Raw genomic sequence first — 23,221 nt, 5'->3', positions numbered from 1 at the left:
TATTGAATATATTTCCCCCTCGAAGTTTATGCATAAGCAAACGCACACCTGTGCTGTGTCCTTCCTGCGCCAAGAGTCGGTGAAAACGTCCCATTTTCCCTCTGGAGATGAAAGGATTGAGGCAGAGGATAAGGAACCAGGGGAGGGAAGTGATTGCACGCTACAGGAGGGATAGCTGAGCCGGAGAGTTTTGCTGAGATGGCTCTGAGCAGCAATTTACACCTTTCTCATCTGATAACCATCAAATGAAGATGAGCAGTGGAAGACGAGGAGTGAAGGGAGACAGAGGATTGAGGAAAAGCCATAGAGTGAGCTAATTAGTGTTGGAGGAGCTTATTTTCACAACGCATCGCCTTTTTTAGAGTTTTGTTTATGGTCACGTTGTGGACTGATGATCAATGATGAAGGCCCGGTTGGAAGTGTTTCGTCCACATCAAAATTCAAGACACACGGTCAATATTTCACCAGTGAAAGGATCTCCAATTAATGGATGGTTACATGCGCGGGTAGCTGGAGGACGAACGTAATACAGCCACAACCAAAATGTGCCGGCGCTTAATAAAATTATGAATTATAAAGCACCAAACTAGTAGCTTTAATAAAACTAGTGATCTACTGTAAAAAAACATCTGTAGTGTGATTATAGCCGAGACAGCACTCGGCCCTGACCCCGCACAAACAGAGCCCACTGGTTTGCTTTCTACAAGCTTACATCGCTCTGTTTATTTCACGTCCACCTCGCTAGTCATTGCTTTCTCTTTATTTCTTTAGCTTATCACAATTTTACCCAAGCCCAAGGGGATGTCTTCAAATTGCTTGTTTTATCTAACGGTCCAATTAAACAAAGAAAAGCAACACATTTCCACAGTCAAACCAGCGAACGGTCTCGCGTTTTTGCTTGATGAATGGCTTAAACAATTAATTGATTCTCAAAATTGATGGTGAATAATTGTCCCTGAATCATCTTATCAATTAATTAATAAATATGACTTATCGACACTTAAAACTTGTGGCCTAAACTCAAGCTTCTCTCAATTGACACCATTACCTGCACCACACTGTTTCCTTCAGAGATCAACCTTGGCTAGGCTTGTGACAAATTTAAAGAAATTCACTAAAAGCGTTCCTGAGATAGCACGTTAATGAGAATTCGATAAAATACGATAAAAAGCGGATGCTGAGGAACCCGCAATAAGGTAATAGGCTTTGGTACGTACTTGCAGCTCTGTGGATTCCTTCCAGCTCTTTTCCTGCCGTTACATGACACACTCCACTGTAAAGACGTCTCTATGCACTCCAATGAAGCAGCCCGATGAAGCTCATCTTGAGCAGGTGTAAATATGGCTGATGTTTCTGGCAGTTATGTTACTCTGAAGTTATTTTAGAACTCAACTGTTGATTTTTCTCTTTTTAGGTTTGCTCTCATGAATGCTTTTCTCACCAGTGCTATTTCTGATCCTGTTGAAAACATTCATCACACACTCACACACACACACACACACACCTTAAAGCCTGAGAGTGTGAGTCGCCTCTGTGTGTTATATTAGTGCCGACTTGTGTGTGGCTGGCTCCAGGGTTATTGGTGCCATAATGTTTGCATCTGGGAAAACATCTGCAAAAGTGTGTGCTAATGCGTTGGACACACACACAGACACACACACACACACACACACACACACCAGAGAATGGATGCAGAATCACGCTCCCTTACACCTCTCTCTAACCATCTCTGTTGTGAAGAGCGTGCGTTGTGTAAACAGGTGCTATAGCTGACTGCGACGTTTTCCTGTCTGTTTCTCTACTGGGGTGAGACAGATAGAGACAGATGGTGAGACAAGCGGTCAGAAATATCGACAGCGTTACAGGATGAGAGATGCATGCTGGGACGGAGATAGAGGTAGAAAGAGTCTCCTTTCTAAAGCTCTTTTTTTTTGACGGCGGAGGAGATTGCATGGGAAAGCTTCAAAGTGGTGAAAGGAGACGGTGAGGAAGAATATTCTCTCTGTTCTTCATGAAAATGTAAAAGTAAATATGGAATTTTGATTAAAATGAAGATTCTCGAGACACTCGTGTATTTTATTTACATGTCCGTTTTCCACACAATCTTTACTCTTCATCTGCTTTTCTCATCTATTTCCTTATTTCCACTCTGTCTTTATATCTGTTCTGAGCTGCCGACGGAGCAGTTAAAATGCTTGAAGTACAGCAGACATACAGCAGACTCGACTTCAAACAGGCTGCCAGAAAGAGAAGTTGCAATATGAAGGCTGGAGAAAGCAGGGCCGAGGGTCTTCTTTTGTTGCCACCAGAGTTAAATGGCTCACAGTCATGCTGATAAAAAGTAGTCATGATTAAAAAAAACAAGTTGCTACCACTTGCACAAGGAGAGCAGCAAAGACTACTTGCCAGTTGCAGGATTCCATAATGTCAATAACAAGCACCATAAATATGCCAACAAAACTAAATGGATTACATTTAGACAAACACACACTGAACATCCTCATTAACTACCAATGCAACTTAGATACCAAACAGTCCAGTTATGCAGTGTAACCTTGGGTTGTGAAGGCTTTTTCCTTCCCATAATTAACTGATTTCCTTCCCAGAAATAAAACAACAATTTCAACTTACATTTCGTTCAATTTATGACAGAGTTCTACACTCCCGTACCTTTCCAGAATTGAGGAAGTACTTCCTTTGTAGATAAGGAGTCACGAGAAGAAGAGTCAAACAGAGGAAGGGAGACACTTCAAAGAGAGAGGGAGAGAGAGAAACCTCTTGGTTAGATACACTGTTCCTTTTATTGTTTTAGGGCCAGAGGCAAAGGTTGGACACGCTGAGCCCTCTTGTTCTTGTTGCACTTGGTGTGCAGTATGTGGCGACCATTTATCCAGATGTGAGGGGCCACGTCCTGTGGAGGCTAGAGTAAGCTTGCCCCACAGCCAAAGTAAGAGGCTGTAGTCCATTGACAGTTGAGAGATATGCCCGGATAAGCCGAGTGTATAAGGTTGCCTTTGCTAGTTCACTGTTAAGGCTTTACTGGCTCACATAGCGTCGGAGGTCAGGCATTCCTCGCACCGGAATTGCGAAAAAGAATGCAGCCAGTCATCAAAATATGAGCGGAACGCCTGGCCAGTAAGCGGTTCAATCTTTTTGTGAACGAGGAACTACACCGAGTAGAACCCAGAGGTGTCTGAGAGAACCTGGAAGTGCAACGGCGAGATCACCCTCAGAGAGAAACAGAGAGTGGTCGTGAGAAGCTCCTTTAGTATGAATGTAAGCAGCTAGGTCGTTAACTGTCTAACAGATCTTGAGACTGAACTTAAATTCGGTAAAAATGCAGTTTTTTTCCCCCCAAGAACAAATTTTCTTCCTGCACACAAATTCCTACGTGTTCCCCCTGTACAAATACACCACAAGGTACATAAAACAGCCAAAAGACAAGAATGCACGAGCCTCTTTAACATACACCTTACATAGTGAGGCACGCTCAGGAGGAAGCGACATGCTGTGGATATCGTCTGCATTATGTCTCATTAATGCAGAACTATGCAGCACTATAGACACAAGCTTTGAGGATATTGGACAAAGGACACCGGGGATATGGACTCAGGGATGAACTGCATGTGTGTCATGATGAAGGTGGGGGAGCGTGTTGTTGTCTTTCCTCATTCCTGTTAATTCTTCGTTTGCCTTTCTCTTAAAGGAGTATGTACACACTTTAAACAATTTATATTCCTTCATGGCTGCTTTTGCCATCTCTCTCTCTCTCTCTCTATGTCTGTTTTTCTCTCTCCTTTCTCCAACTTGCTCCTCCTTTATTGATTGATTTATGTTTTTTCTCTGTCCGTTTCTCGACAATACTGCAATGGTTGAGCACTTGGCATGGCGATTAATTAACAGGTGTGACGACAGGCAGAACAACTGCCAACTGCAACTTGAAATCACTGGCAGGAATTGGCACATTAAAACATCACAAAGTTAATTTAAAACTAGGGCTCTGGTCTCCAGTCCTCGGAACAACGAGCCCTGTTTTAAACCTGAGAGTGAAGGGGAATGCAAATGAAATATTGCCATACATATATTAAAATTGTTACACAATGCAAGATATTTATGTTTTTTTTGTTTGTTTTAATGCAATGGAGGAATAGACTTCTATAATTGCAAAGTTTCATTTATTGATGTTTTCAGGAACAATGCAATTTTAATGGTTACATATTCTGGAGAAAAATGTCTTAACACTGAAAAGTAAGCGCGAGTGTCCTCTCCTCACAGTGGACACACACCGACTCCACTGAACAAACACAAAAGCAATTACTTCTCATACCGACTGCCTTGCTGATTTCCCCACTGATCTCAACTTACGCACCTGGTCTGTTTCCGATTCCTCTCCTCCCTCCTCCTTCTCTTATGTTTTATTATCGTTCAGTGTCAGTATGTCTGTTATTACATGCGGTTGTCAGCCTTATTTGTTGGCGTTTGTTTACGGTTTCTTTTGTGATGAGACGAGGATGAATGACCATTCTAATCTGCGATTGCTGATGAGCTCCTTTTAGGTAACATTTTCTCGTCTGATCATCAAATTTAAGTCTAAAACAACCCTGCCTCCCCGTATAATGTTTTAAAGCGCTACAATACGGTTCTGTGCAGGTGGAGGCCAGAGGAGGTCAGACCACAGAGTATTGATGAGATGGCAGAAAGCAGAGGAAACGCTGATGTTGCTTCTGGAAGGGAAATAGATAACATTGACAGCAACTCCCCTCGGTCGATTATTAAAATGCAGAAAAGCAGTGTGTGTGTGTGTGTGTGTGTGTGCGTGTGTAGCTCCTGCTGACTGGCTGACCGACTAGGCTATCTAACTACCTAGCTACATAATACATTTGTGCATCCGCATCATCTTAAAATTAGCAGAGCATTAGTCATCTCAAGACACACCTAACATCTCCATGGGTTACCTTACTTTTAACTGAAAACGTAACACGCACACACACGCACACACATACAATTGAATACTGTCCTGCGTCAGCGTAGGGAATAAATAGACTATCACTATGCCAGAACTGAAGCACGCTGCAACTGTGTGTGTGTGTGTGTGTGTGTGTGTGTGTGTGGGTGTGCGCGTGTGTGTGTGTGCTGGTAGGCTCCTGCTGTGCTGATTTCAGCAGGAACAGATGGTGCTGCCAGGGCTCTGCCGAGGCTCCACAGTCCATAGTCTGTGGGAAGAATGTGCATATAGTGTGTGTGTGTGTGTGTGTGTGTGTGTGTGTGTGTGTGTGTGTGTGTGTGTGTGTGTGTGTGTGTGTGTTTCCCTTTTACCATTAATCTACCACACTACTTTACATACTACTGTCCATGCTGATTGTTGCAGTGTAAGTGATATCCTAGTGGTCTTTGGCCTAGTTGTGTGATCCATTGACACTTCGCAGCTTAATCCTGCTTGAAAGGCTCTTCACTGCTAAGCTCATGTTTGCCAACACACAAAGCTGTAACACTCCCACCCCTGTGTGTGTGTGTGTGTGTGTGCGTGTGTTTGTCCGAGCAGGTATGTGAATATGTAAGTGGTTATAAACACTTATCACATAAATGCAAGTATTGCCAAAAAAGGAGTGTGCGTGTTTGCGGCATCCTTTTCCATCGTTGCATCCTACTGACACTTTTATTAATTAATAATGAATAAATACACAAATAAACAAATGAATAAATAGCAAAACGAAGAGTGCTTCTGACACACAGCACTCATTCATGGCTACGATAGGAGAAAGAGAAAGAAAGAATAGATATAGAGTGTGTAGAATCTCTGAAGATGGATTGCATTTAGTTTTTCCCTAAAATCTGCTGCATCGATGATAACTATCTTCATAGGCTGACAATCTTCCCAGGCTTGAGGTAAGGTTAAAGCACAAGATTGGGTCACAGAGAAATCTAAACGGGTCTCTTAAATTATTTGACGATTGATTGTCAGACGTGGTTGTCTATGGATTGCTGTTGTTCTGAAACGTATGCGTTACGGTACGATGTGTGAGCGCATGAGGACAGCTAGGGTCGTCCAGATGTGGACCAATTCCCTAATGGGCTTCTACTCCACAACACACACTGGCAGGCAAGCTGTCAAACACACACACACGCACACACGCAGACCCTCACACGCTATAGTAGTGCTTGATATCCCGGTGGTGTGTCCATTCTCTCTCTCTCTGTCCATTTTCATTAATAGAAGCAGTAGTGTGGCCGATGGTGGCAGACGAGCAGATTAGCGTCGTGTATTACGAAAGTCAAATCACATTGAAGGATCAAGTGTTTTTAAGAAATTAATTTTTCCTGGATGCACTCAGAGTGACATCATTAATGAACAACTTCAGGGACTTTGGAGAGGATGCGTCCCCGTCATGCCGTCTCTTTCTGTTTGTCCGTGCTTTTCTAATTTTCACTCTCTTTAGCTGTTGCCTGTCTGCGTCTCAGTTCTCTGTTCAAACAGCAGAGAAATTCTCTTGAATACAGATTGCTTCCTCCCTCAGCTGAATTCATGGACTTTGCCGGGCATCGATTTTAAGGCAGAACGCAGCAGGAGAAAGTTTCTCTTCTGTACTCTTCTATTACTTCAAATGCAGCTCACAAGTAATATAATAACAGTCCAAAGTAAACACACAAATAGCGTTGCTGATTGCACCGATACACAAATTAAAACATGTTTGTGTACTCATTCCATCTTACAGTATTACATTGTGTACTACATCAGCTTTTTTTTTTTTTTATCTCCCCGCCCCCTACTTCTTCATCTGCACAGCTTCAGCTGATCAGTGACTCCATTCATTCCAGGTCAATTTGGGCAGTGTGCTAGATATGGCCGTTTCATTACACACTTCCTTCCTGTCGGCCTCGCCGACTCTGGCGAGAAGACGGAGAGACCGAGTGGGAGCAAGGAAGGAACAGGAGGGAGGGAGAGAGAGGGAGAGAGAGAGAGAGAAGAGGAAAGGCAGGATATGAGTGTGTGAACGGTGGGAGAAAACGCGTAAGGGAGGGTTAGAAAGACGAGAGGTAAAAGGCAATAAATGAACAGAATGAGGGAGATGGAAAAGGTGTATGTGTGGTGAAGAGAGGGAGTTAAGTGGAATATGATGCGTAAGTGTGGGAGGTGGAGGGTGAGAGATTAGGAAGATAGAAATCAGGATGACATAAAAGGAGAGAGAACGACAGGGTGTGCCTGATTTAGATAAGAATAATAGAGCCACAAGGAAGGACGTGCAGAGCAGAAGAAAAAGGGAGGCGAGGGAGGAAAAGTGGGGAAGCAGTGAAGAATATAGACTGCAGGGGAGAGAAGCAGAACGAAGCGGGAAACATGGATGAACGGAGAAAGGTGGAGACAGGAAGGAAGGAAGGGGAGGCAGGAGGAAAGAAAGGACAAGGGAGAGGATGTGAAGGAGGAACAGAGGGTTAGAATAGAAAGAAGAGATGAAGTGAGGCCCGAGGAGCCATGGCTGAAATGATTCATTTCAGCCGTCTTCTTCACACTTTATTACAAAATGTTTTATATTAATATTAGAACAAACTTTACGGAGCCACAGGAACAGGACTTGTCATTAATAATTAACCATTAATTATCATTAATTCACTAAATTGTATTTCCTGCCCTTTTAAATCTCCAGTCTGTCTGGCCCAAGGCTGCCTCCATTAGAACCGGAGATTAAAAGATAATTTCATTAATAAGGAAGGTCTCGTTACAAGAGAAACTCAAATAAAACTAATCAAAAACACCTCATAGAAACTCACATGGTCACACACACACACACGTGTGATGACACCCTTCAGGAGCTGAGGTCTGACGGCTCACTGTGTCTGTCAGTACAACTGCACTCTCTTATTCAAGCTCCAGATTCTTATGAAATGATTCTACTCCTCACTTCATCTTCCTTCATTTTCAATGGGTTTTTTTTCTCCTTCAGCCTCTTTTTGTGTGCGAGTGTTAAATGTCAAAAGGTTCAACTGGAACAGTCATGGCCACTAACGAGCAGCCAAGAAAGAAAGGAAGTGTAGAAAACAGAGGAAAAAGATCCTTAACTCCGTCCCTGGGTTAAGTGTTTCTCAGCAATCAGGTCAACTATTTTTGGGGGTCGGGCGTCGTTTCAAAAACGGCGATAGCAGCACGAGTACCCGCACCCTTATAGTGATGCAGACACAAGAGGCATCTAATGCAGGTATCAATTGACTGGAGACGTTTTGACCTGGTTATATTACTTACATGTTATACCTTACAAAGTTATTTATTACCGATACCCAGCCCTACTCATTTTACATCAGTGCTCAGTTAAAATCTACGCCAAGGGAACCAAAACACTCATGTGACTCATAAACTGCGTCTCCTCTGCTTTTAGATTCTGGCATGCTAGTGTATGTGTGTGTGTGTGTGTGTGCACGCGCGCGTGTAGATGTGTGTGTAGATGTGTGTGTAGATGTGTGTATGCGTGTATGTGAATATGTGTGTGTGTACGTGTATAGGTGTGTGTGTGTGGACAGCATTAGATGGCATGAGACAAAAGAGAAAAGGAAAGTGAGAAAGAGATTCAGCATCAACTTTTCCCCTTGGGAATGGTCGCCATGGCTACAGAAGCATTTTCAGCTGAACGTGGGACAAACATGAGGAAGAGTGAGAGACACACACACACACACACACACACACACACACACACACACACAGAGAGACAGAGAGAGAGATAACACAGATATACTGCCGCTGCAGCATTGTTTTAATGTAGATGGTGGATAAAACTGTAAACTGCATGAAGTATTGTACTTTTCAGCGTATAATGCAACTTCAATCCGACTCATGCAAACCTCCGAGATGCAGTTACAAAAACACTCCTCCCGTATAAACTGCAGCACTGCAGCTAGGTAACCACAGGACACTCGATCTCCAACAGAAAACACGTAGGGCGGCAAGGAAAAAAAGCTGTGACCCAATACGCCCTCTATGAACTCCAATGGAAAACAGAGACCGACGAGAACAAACGGCATCGAGAGACTATAACGTCTCATCTTACAAGCAGACAATCACACTCCATCTATATTTCAAAAGCTACGGAAAACTGTGACAATGGGCTGTCACGATCTAAGATTGGCGGAGGGCGCCTTTAATGAGGAGGAGGGCACAGAGGGGTTGTGTTTCCGTGCTGGCAGGCTAACCGCCGTATCACCTGAGGGGCAATTTGTCGGAATCCTGTAACAAACCCCGAGGAAGAGTAATTGAACTTGTGCATCAAATCCAGTTTTATGAAATGTCTGCGTCATCTAACCAACAGACAGAAACGATGAATTGTTGGTGGACTTTTTAATGGACTCTGTGTCATGTTTTATGTTACTTATCATCAACGGGGTTAAGCATTAATAAAGCCATGACTTTGAGATATTTCACTTGTATCAGCAGTTTGTTGACGATTTACTCTGAAAGCAGTGTACGTGTGCAAAATATTGTGCACAACACAGGACACGCCTGTCTCATTCTTTCTCTGCAATAGGTTTGTCAATATTTGCATAAAGTACAGCCAACATTACTGCTCATGAATTATTTATGGGGACTAAAGGGAAGAGACTTGTAAGGGCTGGTTCTGCTTGACAGTGTTGCCATGGACCAACCAAGTGTGTGTGTGTGAGCGTGAGAGAGAGAGAGTGTGTGTGTGTGTGTGATATGCTCTGCTGCGCTCACCGGCAAAGTCACTGCTTTCTCAAGGACACTGCGGCTAAGGGGCAAGAAAGACAGAAGGGATGACACACAGGAAGAGGAAGCAACAAGGAGGCAGAAAGAAATAAAGACATTTAGTGACAGAAGGCCAAGCGAGAGATGAAATAACTAAGCAGAGAAAGCTGAAAAAGAAATGATAGTGGGGTAAATAGCGGGTGAAAAAAGTGGGACAACAAGAGGGCGTAAACCAGAAAACATTGTTTGGCTCATCACCTTGAATCTGTTCCAAAAAAACTAGGGCTGAAGCTACAGATGATTGTCCTCTGAGCAGCAGCAGACATGTTGTAGTAATGTCATGCACACTGAGGAGCAGGGCCTGGGAGCGTCCTTTTCTGCCTCACTAGAAATCCACTAAAACCTCTACAGCAATCAATTATTTACACTTAAACACACGCACGGAGACCCCAAAACACTCCCACTGAGATGATAGCGGCGGAAGGCCGCTGGGTGAATTGCATAAAAGCTAATTAACATACATAAGTAGGCAGTTTACCCAAGCAGCGAGTGAACTCCGCAACCACTTGGACCACTAGCCCCCCTGACCAGCTGTGATACAAAGATGTGTCTAACGTGGAGGCAACCTCGGTGGTCACCTAGAATACCGAGGACCAGACCACAGGAGGAACGTGGGGCTTGTGTTTATTCAGACACACAGAGATATACAGACGGGAGAGAAATACGAGTGGATTTCGTTATTCTATTCACTCACCTCCCCTCTTTCCGCCAATCTGTTTATCTGCCCACTTTCAAATTCAGCGTCCGTCAGTCGGGCGCGCGTCTCTGTCTGGAGTCACGGTGTCAGAGCGGGCAGGGTTCGGTACCTGAGAAGACAAGAGAGTTTAAAAGGTCAGTTAACATCGGCGCGACAGCACTTAAGGATTATGTTCAGCTTGACATCAGGGAAACGCTCACCCGCTGACATCACAGAAGCAGTCAAACTAAGGATATACTTGTTTACCTAAATATTAAAAATGTGTCCTCATGCAACGGCACTCACACACACACAAGCATGTGCACGGAGTGACACTCCACTGCTATCCATCTGAGGTACGAGGGGGGGGGGGGAGAGGAGAGCTGAACAGACACTTAAAGATGAGAGGTTGAAAGACTAAAACCTCCATTAGCTAAGAGTATATTTATTCTCTGCGCAATAAGAGTACTTATTTTTGCTTTGAAGTATGACTGCTTGACTTATGCACATAACAGACCCTCATTTTGAAAGTACTGTTCCTCTCTTCTTCCTGAAAACAGCTCCAGAAAGGCCAGAGGAGAACTAGTGTGAGGGCAGAGGAGACAGGGCCCAGGTGCTCGGATGATGCTCGGTGCTAGAGATTATAAGAAGGGACAGAAACTGAAATAAATGACTTGTGGGGGAAAAAAACAGAAGTGCGTAAACACTCACTGACCGGAAAATTGAGACCCTGTCCCTGCAGAGAAAGTGGGCCCTCCCTTTTCTCATTTGCATATGCGCACCGCTACGTAAACGCACGCATGCAACATCAATTCCATTTTCCACATTTTGCTTTCCAATGCGAACAGATTGCAGAGAGGGAGCCTGAAACGTACAGCAGTGTATAACAGACTTCCAGAGGATGTAGTTTATTCCTGAAGGACATGGTTGACTTTGAGAAAAGCTGCCTGCTGTCTAAAGCACCGCTGACCCGTTCCTTCTTTTATACGCCCAGCATGGGCCTGGGGGAAAGTGGCTTACTTTAAATTAAATGTGACATGATGTACAACCATACTGTAATAAGCACCTGTACAACCAAACTACTCTGCATAGACTACATTATTAAATATTCAATTGGCAGGGCTCAACACTAACTTTTGAAAGTGCAAGTTTTGCCATTTGCCATCTGTATTTTTTATATGTTGAAAAGTTGTAACCAAGAATTGCCAATTTCTCAAAAATGGCAACCCTTCCTGCAGAGCCCTAATTGGTTTCAGCTGCTTCTATTCTCAATAACCCTCCTACCATTGTCCTCACTACCATTCTCATAGTCACTTGAGATTTAACTGTGAAGCAAAGCTACAGTGACACTTTAGAACTGCGCTGTTAATCAATGTTGTATCATCTTCTCACATGTTACTTTCTGAACATTAGTCTCATTAAGTTGTGGATTTTTTAGACCGTCATCTTTCTTCTATTAGCTAAAACATCTTTCGGCGCCATTAACGGACGAACGAGCTCGCGTAATTAAATTATCTTGTTGGGTTTTAATTTGCAATATTGTAAATCAATAAGAACAACCCTCACTGCTGCACTACTGGGAAATATCAAACTGCTTCGCTCATTATTTATGAGCAGAGCTAAGAAAACGCATGAAACAGCAATAACCCTTATCCGTATATAGTGCTTTACAATGCACAACATACAATAAATAACGCTACATAATACATGTCCCCTCCCTGTGTCGCCAAGTCTGACAGTGATGATCCGGACAAACCTGATACAACGAACCGACCACAAATATGAGACGCAGTCCCCACGGCCAAGAAAATCAAAGCACAACAGTCGTGTGGTATTAGTGTTGTTTGGGGAAGCAGTCACACCTCGTTTAATAGGACATAACTGAGGTGGGTGTTGGTTGGTGTAGATGTAACGCCATGGTCCTTCAAGGCAAACTGGTTCCCAGTCAGACTGTCTATTCACACAACTCTGACACACTCGCACACACACAATTAATCTTCCTGTAGAGCTATAAAACCTTTGCGGTGTGAGCAGTCAACACCATGGGAGTTAGTTTTAATAACACCTTATCAAGATCAAATCAATCCTTTTTCTTAAAATACTCTTTCTGATCTAGTAAACTCTTTAATGTTCTTATTTGAGTAATGTCTAGACTGTCACTGACTCATTCCATTTAAGCACAGCATTTGTTTTTTCTATTTTGTGTACCTTGTTTAGAAAAACCTTGGCAGATGGCAAACAAGATGCGACAGATCTTGTCTATGTTTAAAATCACCATTACAAGCGAATCATAAATGAAAAGGATAATTGTATCATCATTAAAACTTGTGAGTCCGCAATCCGTTTTAGTTATTGCAGTTTGATACCAACAGATATTATAAACTGTTCATACATACACGCTATAAAGCCCCACTGTGTTGAGGGACGTTCATATCATATCTAAAGATAATCTTAATATAGATATTTTTCACCGAAAATCTGGCAGATAGTTGGAATGTAGTATGGAATGTAGATGAGGCTTGAACATCATTTTTCACACCTCTAACAGGCGCGGTGAATCAGTTTAAAGATGAAGAATATTAAAAAAAAACCACAGATTATTATTTCTTCTTCCTGTGGCAGAGCACCATGGGGGGGGGGGGGGTAATGGAGACGTACTGTCAGATAACGGTCTCCAGTGACTGACACGCGTTCTCAATAGAGTAAGAAATAATAAACCTTCAGCCGACGGCATTATCTAATTTGCCGATCCTTCACATCTCATTTGTAAACCATTACTGCTAGTGAGAAATAAGTAGCGGGGTGTCAAACTGGGACACAGTGGTGCATCGGAGCGTAAACAAAGACATGATTTTATGCTGCGGTAGGTGGTAAAAACAACCTGACTCGGTGCATAAAACACAACCTGCGAGACGCTCAGCTTATTAGTGACAGATTGTCAGTGGGCCCTGATCGCATTCTCTAAATCAGGCGAGCCGGGAGAAAAGTAACTGAAAAACACATGTGTGAACATAAAAGGAAGTACACACCAGGGAGGAAATGTACACGTGTAAACACACATATGAAGGGGTCTGTGTGGTCTCGTCTGTCCAGGTGCTGTGAATTCTGCCCCCCCCCACGGCTTGTTTGAGGATTCAGAGGCAGGGCATGAGCATCTCTCTTATCTACCTCCTTGAATAAAGCTAAGCGCTCACCAGTTCATTTTCCTCACACATGAATGAGATAGCGACACTCATCAGCAGCCCCCGGAATTCACGGGACACATTTCCCGTCAACCTGTCGCACTGTCAGAGCTTATTGTGCTCTCGTGAGCGCAGGTGCCTTCGCCGTATACCCTCACGCCTCTGGTGAAACAGAGTTAAAGGGGCTGTGTTTAATCAGCTCGTAATGTGTGGCGATGTCGCCATTAGCCCAGTAGCGGTGGACCACAGGCACTCGTAATGAACCTAATGAAGTGTGAACGCGAAGCACGGTGGATGTTTAAAGCAAACAGGAACTTGGCCCACTGTGACATCACGATGGGACATTTAAAAAGATACATTTACATGCCCCCTCTTAGTCGATTAGTCAACTAATCGGTCATTTTTGTCATTTTTCATGTTTTTTTCATGCTGAATGAAGAAACACATTAACATTTATCTAGTTCCTTTGATTTAGGAAAGGCCTAATTTACATAATTCATGACCAACACAAACACAGAAGTAAGACATTGATTCACTGAAGCCGTACTACCGTCAAGTCAGCGATTTCTCAGGTTCCTTGTGCTGCCTCAGTACACCGTGTTGGTGATCTGCTGATATTTTACAATACGATAACATGACTGTACTTTGTGCTGTCTCTAACCGTCACTGCATTATGTTTGGTATAGCTCCAGGCCTTATTATTATTATAATAATGACGCTTAAGCACAAAATGCTGCGTATAGCAATCTCTCCATCCCATTATTTTATTAATATTGCAGTGAGTGAAAATGTGGCCATTGAGCGTTTCTTCAGAGTGAGATTCACGTGTCACGGGACGCACATTAGTTGATCTCGCTGTGAAACACCAGAGTGCTTTCATAAAGGTATAATAGAGCACTCCGCTTAATTCTAAATTAGTTTTGCTATTCAAGTTGTGAAGTAAAATTAAAAAATGACAATCCCGCTGTGATATTCATACACCCTCAAAGTAATTATGATGCGAGAGAGTATGCCCAACCTCGTTCTCAATTTGAAAACATCACATGTAATCCTAATCCAGATAATCTCCGTCACAAATAATTTTCATTACAGTGATGCTCTTGCATACACGCCTCCGATTTACGACGTGTGTAAAAAGACCAGTTAGAGCACCGAGGTGCAAGTAAGCACACACTTCAAAAAGTCCCAGATATAAAGACATACCACCCAAAAATGGTGCACAGAAAGATTGCAGTCCACAGAGAACCACTTACCTAAGAGGAACAACGCCTTCTCTTATCACATAAATGCGCACTTTGTGTGCTCGCACACACGTAAACACAGCGGAGGAAGCCCTGGAATTGGCTCTCCGTTTCTATATATCCAACGTGAGGCAGGCCGGTCCCGCAGATCTCCACCGACTTAGCTTTGGCTTTAGAATTCCAATCAGGAAACAACTAGAGGGTGAATGGTGAGACGGGCTGCGCGGCTGGATGGACTGCGGGTGCCGGTGGGAGGTATGGTGTGAAGACAGAAGTGTGTACAATATCGAGAAGGAACAAAGATGCCAATGCGAGGCGAAAGAGGTAGAGCGTGGGAGGCTGAGAGCAGACGGGGAGTTTCCAGGTTCAGCCTGTTGTTCTTCATTCTTGTGCGTGACGTCCTTTCACCCAAATATGAAAACAATTTGAGCTTATGCAGATGCAGCCACTGCAGAGCAACTTGCTGCTGCTGACTGCATCTTTTTATTCAAGAGGAGCAAGTGCTTCAGACAAATCGAACAGCCGTCCCCTCTGTGAGAGAAATGATCTGGTGACCAGACTTTTTGTCGCTAAAACGATCCTGGAGGTTGACGGACAGCCACATCAATTCTGCTGGAGTTACTCTGTTTGTTCAAGCAAAGCCGGTGAGACACTGAGCCGGGGCTCCAACGCAAAAACTAACACACACTGTTCTGAACTAGGACACATCCATTCATCCATTCATGCACAAAGTCACACACACACACACACACACACACACACACACACACACACAGACACACAGAGCGAGCCCCCAATCACTGGTTGTGATCTGACATCTACAGAGACGCCTCTGTTCCAGACATCAATAAAGACCTCCTCTATGTTACAGCAATTGGTGCTGGTTTGTGTTCATCTAGGCGTGGGTCCCTAAAATCACAAATGAGTCGACATTCAGCGGTGGTTCAACACTAACTCATTCTGCAGCAGAACACACACACACACACACACACACACACACACACACACACACAGGACCCTATACACACACACTGTGCAAAGTGCCTTTGACACCAATGCAGCGCAGAAGGCCCGACTTAGACATCTTGTATGGCGCGGCCAACAAACGCTGACACATAGAAAACACCGTCATGTTCTGATGTTTTAGGGATAACTCATTTGTGGCTGACAGCATGCTGGGGATCCTCTATTCAAGTATAGTGTTTTATCTAGAGCTGAAACAAACAATCCATTAAGTGATTACCCGATCAACAGAAAATGACAGAAAAGACGAGCTTATTAAAGACGTCACATTGGGCGTTGGGGAATTGGGACGGGCATTTTCCACCTTTTTTTTTAATGACTAATCGCTGAATGAAGAAAAGAATGAATCGATCACAGTAAATAGGTACAAATCACAAGACAAAGCGCCTATCTGATGCATTAAGAAAGGACAAAAAGAGTGAAATAAAACGCTCAACGTCACGGACACAATATCTAAAGCTGTGAGGTGACACATTGGGCTTATACGCTCCATTTGATGTCACCGCTGCTCTGCTGCTGCTGCTTTGTATCTCCTCCTGCATTTGATTTCATTCAATTAGCCACGCAGGTTAAAAGCGACCAATGAATGCCGTTCACAGTCTTCTTCCAGCTTTATGGACCACGCTGCGGGGAGTGAAGCTCACGCAGAGCTTTCATTCAACAGCCTGACAACGGACGGAGCGATCAGACAGAACACGAAGAAGACGGACAGGAAGACGGGTGAGGAAGACGGGTGAGGAAGAGAAGTCTTGACTCCTTGTGTTTCTCTCACCCACTCTCTCCAACACACACCAAATGAGAAGAAGTGACTAAGTCTCGCCCTAGGCTTCATACAGTAGCACTTAACAAATTCAAGCCTTGCCCAATCATTTCCCTTCTCCCAGGGTTGCCATAGCTACAGCCTGCCTCCTTGTCTGTACTTTGGGACTTTACCACTCTGTGTGTGTGTGTGTGTGCGTGCGTGTTGCGTGGTAACCCCATCAGACGGGGTCTTAACACTTCCTATCTGTCAACCTCACATCCTCACTCCTATTGGACGTCTGAGCCGGGAAGCTGTCAGACAGCAGGGAGGTGAGAGGCGCTGGGAGGGGGGGGGGAGACAGTAGCTGTGGTGTGAGAGACGCGACGGCTCGTGTTGTGACCCAACACTCGTCTTCTCATTCAGCATCGACACCGTGTTTAAAGAGCAAAAAAGCCTGGTTTCTGTTGTGGGGCCAGAGTATGGATTTCTCAAATGCACAAAACCTTTATTTAAATATAAACGTATTGAAATCAGGAACTATCTGAAGAACAAGCAAACAAGATAATTAATTTCACCAAAATGTGCCACCAGCTTTCAATACGTGACATTCTGAGGTTCACAACTCGGTCACAAAAAGTATTGTGTTTTCATATCTACGCTTAGCTATTTGCTTCTTAAATGTCAGTATTTGTTGCTTTATTTGCTTAGAAATTGAATATATTTAGGTTTTATACTGAAGTTCGGACAAAACAAAGAATTTGAAGACCTCACCTTCATGAGCTTATTTTCTAAAACAATGACGACAATTATCATTAGATGTAGCCTTACTCCTCATCGTATCTAATATGTATTCTTCTTTTGACGAGGACCGTATCACAAGTGTGTAATTAATCCTTTGATGTACTTGTGGTCAGTTGCCCGTATCTCTTGTAGTGCGTCTTTGCTGTGCATCGAGGATTCCCTTTATGATAAGACAACATGATTATCTCCCAAAATACAGAGATTTACTGTTAACCAAACAAACATCTGTTCGGGGAGATGATTGGGAAAATTCAATATGCCACTAAAATTCAGGAACACTGTTAGTGAAGCTATCACAAGTCAGCAGAGTTGGTGAGAAAAAGTGTGTGTGTGTGTGTGTGTGTGGGGGGGGGGGGGGGGGGGGCTATCAGGTACTGTAGCTGACAAGTACGATATAAACACTTGAGGATCAACATATCACTAAAACTCCCCCCTGCCTGCCCGCCAGCAGACGAATCTAAACACAGTCTTCTTACTCGGCTGTTTCTTTATCTCCCTGCATCGCTCCACTTTCCTCCCTGCTCTTGCTCTCTGCAGTCCTGCCATCCATCATCATTAGGAGGCGAATAGATGACCTGTCTACACCTGCAACCACTCTCTGTCCCTTTGGAGAGGAGAGGAGAGAGGAGAGAGGAGAGAGGAGAGGAGAGAGAGGAGAGAGGAGAGAGAGGAGGAAAATACAGACACAGTGAGTGAAGCTGTTATGTGTATTATTTTTAATTATCTAAATCATACAAATCTTTCTACAATAAACTTAATTTGAACAATTTCACACGTTGCACTGATTAAACAGATTTGATCCTTTTCTCTGAGGCTATTGTGTAGTGAGCATCATCTGCATAACTCAGACAGGACAGACACGTTGGCTGTGTTTGTATATTATTATGTGATATCATACGGCGTGTGTATTTGCATTGAAATGTAAATCATAAGTGGTGTTACGATGCTTTGCTTCGCGAATTGCACCGAGTATATCAACACCAAATGAAGTCAAGTCCCAAGAGTATAATAGGAAATTTGGCTCAGAGATTTAAATATAGGCTAAACATCTGAAATTATAATTTTATTTATGATTTGCTTTTGTTTATGTGCACAATTGTCTGCCATTTCGCTCAAGTTATTGTGGCCCTATTGCCATCAATATACCAGAATACCACCGAACAAAGCAGAGACTTGGTGAATCTCTAAAAAGGAGGACAAAGGACAAATTAAAAAACAATTCCAGAAAAGAGGAGGGGAAAAAAAGCATGGGATGGTGGAAGAGGAAAGGATGGGAACTAAGATGGAGGAGGAGAGGAGTGGAAGGAAGGAAGGAAGGAAGGAAGGAAGGAAGGAAGGAAGCACACCGATGAGAGGGGAGGACGGGCAGAGGACAAAGTATTGTCTCCTGTTAATATGTAAAAATAACTCTGCTGCTGCCTGGTGGAGGAGCTAACTGGGTCACAGAATTCCCACAGAGAGAGAGGGAGAGAGAGGGAGGGAGGGAGAGAGGTTTCACATTGATTCCGTCTGTGCTATCAGTGTGAAGCAGAAGTCAGTCTCTCTCTCTCTCTCTTCACCTTCACTGAGAGGCATCTCTGTGCACATCCTTTCTGTGTATTTGTTTATCTAATCCATCCATCCATCCATCCATCATCTATGTACCCACCGATCTTCCCTTTCCTCTCCACTAGTTCCTCTGTTTACACCCTCATCCCCTTCGTTCCTCTGCTAATAAACCGAGCCTCGACTTCACCACATACTCTAGCCTCTCTCTCTCCCGTTCTGCTCCCGAGTTCTCCCCCTCTCGCAATCAACCCTCCTCCCTGCCTCCCTTCCTCTTTCACCGTCTCTCTCTTCTCGCTCTGTAAGGACACATTTCCAACACCTCCTATCACCAAATGGGTGAATGAAACAGGGGCGTGCGTTACATCGCCATGTTCATCTAGTCACACTACATTTGATTACCCAGCAGTTAAGCAATGCGACGCATCTTGAACCGATGATAACGGACCGACAACCTTGTAGCAATAAGAAGAATGTAACTTGAGTTCCTATATTATAACACGGTCTGTGTAATTATCACAAGATCAGTCACTGGTTAATGTGATATTGCATTCTCCCTTTCTGGTAATTTACTGGGCCTCCATAGCCTGATCCTTTAATGTGATTTTAATTTGGTTAATACAAAGACTAATTTACAGCAATATTGATGTTAAATTACTCAATTATTTGGTCCGTGGCCGTTTGGTCACACACTGCTCTGCACACCGGTCCGTGTCAGACATTCTTTCCTTGATCTCTCCTCCTTCCATCAGTACTTCTCCCCACATTTCATTCATTCTTATAATTTATACATTATCTCCACTCAAATATTTCTTTGCATATTCAGCACCTCTTCTATTTCTGTCCACGCTTTCCTTACCCATCGAATAGCTACGTGGTGCACCTAAAAACAGCTCAGCTAAATGTGAGCAGAACTCCATTTTTAATCTTTTCCTAAAAATCTTCTTCTTACAATCTGTATCTGCTTAACCGCTGCTACTGTGATCGGAGGATTAAAGATGATTTGTTTACATAACTGGGCAAAAACCATATTGAAGTATTTTCAAAGTTGGAACTATTGACGGACTCTAAATTACAAAGACGCTGTGAAGCATTTCCACAGTTTTTAATCTATGAAGTGTAATCCCATGCACCAAATATTTTACTGTTCGCCCAGTAACACCGCGGCTATAAGAGTAACCCATAAACCATAAGAAGTGCCCGGATCAGCAATTCTGAGCAGTAATTAAAATCTTTATTGATGAAGACCGCTGTAAGCATACTAACCATTGTGCAGACTATTCATCAGGCTACTGTACGTACTGTGTTAGCCAGAGTCGTACATCTAGAAGACAAATGAATGTGGGAGCGCTCCTGCACACGGGGAATTCCCACCTGTGTATTTTCTCGTTAACTCAAACAGTCACATGTCAAAAGAGGGAGAATTATGCAAATAGGTTCTTGGTGAAGGTCAATCTACTGCTTATGATCAGGCTAACCTTCACCTCTTTGTTCCTTTTTCACTTGCCATGTTTCTGCTCTTTCATAATATTTCTTGTTAATTAGCCAATCTCCACCATGAATTCATGCATTCATGTGCCTGGATAGAGCTACTTAAAATGCGTCCAGAGCTTAAAATGATTAACAAAAGCTCTGGATTAACCTGCAGGGTTGGGTCTGAAATGGGCAGGGCTGCTTCTTGGCTGGCTGACTGGGGGGGGGGGGCTAACAGAAATAGCTTTGCGCTGACTACAGCATGTGTAACGCACTGCAGCAGTCCTCCAGGTTTCCATGTCTTTACATCTAAAACCACCTGCTGTATTTTGTGCAAAAACGAACAACATCATGCGTTTGTGAACGCGGAGAGTACATGTGACGGCACGGGGCGTTGGCGAGTTTTAATGGACGGGAACAGGAGAAATACTTATGTGTTGAATAACTTGTATCTTAATGGTGCAGTGGTGCTCTGCAGTGTTATAAAGCGAGGGCCCGGAGAGAGCCTTTTCCTAATGAACATAAAACACGATATTACCCCGGACACGTGGAGGCCTTTGGTTGGGGAAACACTGCACTACAGTGTTGCTACAGTAGATCTTTGACAGCAAAGAACTAGCCGGGGTCACAGAGGGAAGCACTGTGTGGCTCTGTAAGCCTTCTGTGTGTTTTTATGCATTAGTGGAAGATTGAAAATGCTTTATTGTGATTGTGTGTTTTGCCGTGAGCTGACAGACCTTAAAAGCTTTAAGGTTACTGTGAATTCAAACACTTGCAATTTCATCTCTCAGCCATTACAGACATGTACAATTCAAGAACTTGTAATTCAAGCAATATTTATGGTTGTTAATTAAAACAAACGTTGATATTGAAGTGTACAGTATTTGATACTTTTTATTGATGCCATTTTTCTGTAACACTCATAGTCAATCGTCTTTTAATGCATTTGAATACTGTAAACATTGCTCAATACTCTTATGTAACCGACAAGAATGCACCAAACTAACACAGAAGCTTTTTCTTTTTTAACTACTGGGACGATAAAAATCTCTGCCTTGCAATATATTGTTATGAGAGTGTGTCCGTGATAATTCTGCATAACTACTGTGAGCTGAACACCACAAGTATAAAACATGTGTATTTATTTCCTTATATTTCAGCACCTCCGTACTAGTTGAATCAAAGCAACAACAACTTAGCAAACCGCTGTATGTTTCTGACAGAAAACATTGCTGTGTATTGTTTAGAATCCACTTTACCGAAACGATTAAAGTCCATACGCATTAAAACTATAAAGACATTAATAAAACCTTTCATCTTTACTGGGACTTTGCTCTTAAAAGGAACACCTTCCCTCCTTAAACCACCATCTCCGACATGCACGGTGCTCACAGACCTGTGTGTGTGTGTGTGTGCATTTAACGGACACAGTTTAGCAAATAGAAACAGATTAGAGTAGAGCCGACACGTAATCCACAGATGAAGTCTGAAGTCTGACTGCCCGCACACAGAGTGAAGAAATGTAATTCTGTCCTCTGTTCATTCAGTGCTGAAACCAGCACAAGTTACACATCGGGCTGGTTATGGTCAACATTAGTTTATATGTGTTGTGTAGAACCACTGCATATCTAGCCATGCTGGTTTAGTAACATTGACGGATCTGTGTGTGTTGTGCCCGTTATGGTTGCTGTGTAACTGCAATATTTAGAGGAAAAGATGACGGACACGCAAAGTATTTAACATGCTATCACTTGGCTAATATCACACCAATACAGACTTTTAAACTGCCAATATCGCCACAATGCAGACAGCACAGGAGGCTAAAGGTATAGAGCCACTAACTAAAAAGGAGCAACAAGCAGAAGGTCACTAATCTGTCGCTGCAGCGATCAAATAATCATGAGTGATGCAACAGAATAGATAAAACTGTATTATCTCGCCTTGACAAATCAACAATCTAAATATATTTTCTCACTTTTGAATCACAAATAATTACTATTGAGGGTCAAGCCCCCCCCCCCCCCTCCTGTTTGACATTCTGCCAAAGATCAGGGCCAGACGCAGGAAGCATATGAAAAAAAGAGTGAAGCCACGTACTAATAGTCCATCATGATCAGACCACAAATACTGAAACGTATTTCACAGCCTTGTTTTTTTGGCATCCTGAAACCGACATGTTTCGCTCACTCCGATTGGCTCGTAGCTCCTCTGCTGGTGAAGAATCCCCCCCCCCCCCCCCCCCCCCCCGATGTGCCCTGAAAGTCGTTTGCTGCTGCTCCTCCCCCTCTGGGTCTACATCTTCTCTCCATCATTAAGCAACCTACGGTGCCACGATAGCGATGCACGCCAGCAGGAAATAAAATCCTGGCACGGATTCCAAAATGAGCGACAGCCTCCACCTGCATCGCTCAATATCATATTTCACTCAACTATGCAAACCAGCTTGGAGTTTGTTTCTCCTTTTGCTCCACTGCATGAATATGACAGGCCTTGGGATGCTCCAAAAAACTAAATAGCACATAACACTTGATTCAAAGTGGACGCAGAAAGAACTGAAATGCACATTTTGTTTCATAAGAAATGTATTTTAAAAATAAATAAATATTTACCATTTACAAATTTCATGCTGAAATACTCGGTTTAAAAAAAAAAAAATGAACAAAGTGGTCCAAGATTCATAAATAACAGTCATGGTCTGAGGTATGGGATGTATGACATAACACACCACGCTAAAGTAATCCTGAGTAGCATGGAGACGCATGGATTAAGGGCCCGAGCCATTTGGACAAT

General features: G+C 43.2%; 1 protein-coding gene across 3 annotated transcripts in view; it reads right to left on the bottom strand.

The window, feature by feature from the left end:
* strbp (spermatid perinuclear RNA binding protein) overlaps window positions 1-23,221 on the bottom strand; it is a 64,595-nt gene that overhangs the window by 32,517 nt on the left and 8,857 nt on the right. For 2 of the 3 annotated variants that reach the window (XM_079179405.1, XM_079179407.1), the window contains exon 2: window positions 10,443-10,554. The gene's annotated coding sequence lies outside the window, so the exon portion shown is untranslated. Of the gene's footprint in view, window positions 1-10,442; window positions 10,555-14,859; window positions 15,079-23,221 lie in introns of those variants that run through there. The other variant, XM_079179406.1, reaches the window with a different exon arrangement.

Source organism: Pholis gunnellus (genome assembly GCF_910591455.1).
Source record: "Pholis gunnellus genome assembly, chromosome: 18".
In the NCBI taxonomy this organism is placed as follows: domain Eukaryota; kingdom Metazoa; phylum Chordata; class Actinopteri; order Perciformes; family Pholidae; genus Pholis; species Pholis gunnellus.
This window is presented reverse-complemented; position numbering and strand designations above follow the sequence as displayed.